Here is a 3215-nt window from a genome sequence, read left to right as displayed (position 1 = left end):
ACTGGAAATCCAAATTAGGGGGATCCCTGGGTGGCTCAGTGGTTTAGTGCCTCCCTTCAGCCCAGGGCGTGATCCTGGGGTCTCGGGATCGAGTCCCACATCGGGCTCCCTGCATGGAGCCTGCTTCTCCCTCTGCCTGTGTCTCTGTCTCTGTGTGTGTGTGTGTCTCATGAATAAATAAGTAAAATATTAAAAAAAATCCAAATTAGGGGCTAAAAAGAATGTGAAAAAGCACTTAAATGAAAAGATTGTTGAACGAGTAAATGAACTTTTATGTGAACTGTGGAGAATCCAAGCAGTCCTGTGCTTCCACATTTTAGAGTAGTATATCCTGCCTCATTTAATCTCTGGATGTTTATGGTCAGGGAATTATCAGGGAGGCTCATAATCTTCATAGTCTTTGAGTGCATTAAAACATTAACTCATTTTCAAAGATGATATCACTGACTTTTCTTAGTAGAACCTGTGTCTTGAGAGACTTTTCTCCCCCCTCAAAATTGGTATTGGATTTCCTTTTTGCCTTGCATTCCCTTCCCTCTTTAAAGGCATACCTTAAAAGAAGATGACAAGTTTGGGACCTACCATGGCCACAGAACAAAGAGAAATTGACTTGCACAGAGTGCAAACCCTAAGATAATATTTTGCATAAAAGAATTCTGGTCTTTTATAAATCCCTTCACTGGGGTGCCTGGGTGGCTCAGTGGTTGAGCGTCTGCCTTTGGCTCAGGTCGTGATCCTGGGGTCCTGGGATCAGGTCCTGCATCAGGCTCCCTGTGGGCACCTGCTTCTCCCTCTGTCTCTGCCTCTCTCTGTGTGTCTCTCTTGAATAAATAAAATCTTTTTTTTTTAATCCCTTCATTTCCTCTTTCTCTAACTGAACTGATTTTCAAATATCCCTCTTATTTTTTCCATCTAAAGCATTGTCCCTGGTCCTCACGGTGGAACTCAAATCTGTACCTGGGAAAATGAGAATTCTAATACAAAATGTGGGCAATATGAATAGGAGCCATGGAAAAGCAATTTCAGTTATTCATGCAGCAAACATTTTCTAAATGCTTAATATGTACCAGACACAGCACTGAGGGCCAGGCACAAAATTGCAATCCAAACCCAGGTCCAGTTGGGTGTACTAGGCTAGACTTATTTTGAATATTCAGCTAGATTCGTTTCTTATGGTAGCCGGAAGGCTTTTCACAGTGTGTACAACCTAAATACAGCTCTAGTTCATTCTACTAGATTAACTTTAATCAGGCATTGTTTAACAAATTTAAGGAAGAAGCATGAAAATCCCAGCTATGCACATGTGTATGGTTTTGGGAGCCAAGTAAAGAGGAAGGTGATCAAATGGGAACTTTCAATACTTTTTGGAAATGTGTGGGTAATTTATAGCTTAATCAATAAGAGTTACTAGGACTTTTTGCCCAAAAAAGGGCAAAAAGGGATGGAGGAGTACCTTAACTCTTTAGTTGTAAATCTTACTCTCCAGCTGGCTCTTAGCATGAAGTGCACAACCTGTAGGAAAATATATTGCCAGTATTAGAGCCAATGACTGTTGGATGTGTGTGACTCGCGTGTATTTGTTCATCTTTTTTGTTCCTTCACTCACTTATTCAAAAACAATTTAGAAGGGGCACCTGGATGGCTCAGTTGAATAAGTGACTGCCTTCAGCCCAGGTCATGATCCCAGGGTCCTGGGATGGAGCCTTGTATCAGGCTCTGCTCAGCGGGGAGTCTGCTTCTCCCTCTCCCTTTGTGCTCTCGCACTCTCTCATTCTCACTCCTTCTCAAGTAGATAAATAAAATCTTAAAAAAAAAAAAAGAAGCAATTTAGTGAATACATTCTACATTTAGCATCCGTCACTGCCCTGAAGGAACTGGGCTGAGAAAAGAAGACATATGTAAATAGCTATCACACAATGTAGGAAGTGTTCTGTGCTGGACCTAGATAATACATTATTAATTCCATTAACCCGGCTGTAAAAATAGCCCAGGGCCATTCAGATCTACTACATGGGTAGAGGGAAAGTCTGCATGTTTTGCACAGTGACAAATTGTCATCCTATTGATATAAGATGGTTTATCTAAAGTGGTTTATGTCAGATGATTGAGCTAGAGCAGTTTGGGGAATATTATTAATATTCTGTAAAGATTTTATTTACTTGAGAGACAGAGAGAGTGAGCATAAATGAGGGGAGAGGCAGAGGGAGAAGCAGACCCCGCCTGAGCAGGGAGCCCCACGCGGGGCTTGATCCCAGGACCTTGGGATCATGACCTGAGCCGAAGGCAGACACTTAACTGACTGACCCACCCAGGCACCCCAGTTTGGGGAATATGAAATAAATAATATCACTTTGGCATAAAAGGCTATGTCAAAATTAGATTTTTTTTAGCATATTAATTTCTCACATGCAGTTAAATAATTCTTAAAGCACCTTCTATAAATGCATATTATACCACAAAAGATATATCGATTCTGGCAGGCTAAATTACACTGGGAAAAAGCCTGGCTTTTACAGTCATGTGTCATCAGAATACCTGCTCCTATTATTTATTAGGTGCATGACCTCAGGCAAAGTACCAACTTTAGTGGGCCTCAGAATCCTTATCTGAAAAATGGGAATAGTACCAAACTCTAGGGTTGTTGGATAATCCACAATAATAATAATAATAGCTAACATTTATTGAGAACTTAATATGAGCATTTCACATAGATTACCTCACAGTTTATTTCTCCAAACAAGGCTAGTAGTAGCGCTATTACTCCTCTATTTAGTTTAGAAACTGTACCCTAGAGTTTAATAACTTGCCCAAGGATATATGACACAGAAAGTGGTAGAGACAGGATCCAAACCCAGGTAATCTTGACCTGTCATCCTTTTTATAAATAGCTTTATTGAGATATAATTCTTATGTCATACAATTTACCCATTTAAAGTGTAGTATTTTAGTATAGTCACAGTTATATAACCATCACCACGATCTAATTTTAGAACATTCTATTCCCCATGCCCCCACAAAAGAAACCCCATACCCATTAACAATCACTCTACCTAACCGCCGAATCTCAGCACTAAGCAGCTGCTGATCTACTTTCTTTCTTTCTTTTTTTTTTTTAAGATTTATTTATTTATTTATGATAGACATAGAGAGGCAAGAGACACAGGAGGAGGGAGAAGCAGGCTCCAGGCAGGGAGTCCGACGCGGGACTCGATCCT

This window comes from Canis aureus, chromosome 9 (assembly GCF_053574225.1).
Source record: "Canis aureus isolate CA01 chromosome 9, VMU_Caureus_v.1.0, whole genome shotgun sequence".
NCBI classification, from domain to species: Eukaryota; Metazoa; Chordata; class Mammalia; order Carnivora; family Canidae; genus Canis; species Canis aureus.
This window is presented reverse-complemented; position numbering follows the sequence as displayed.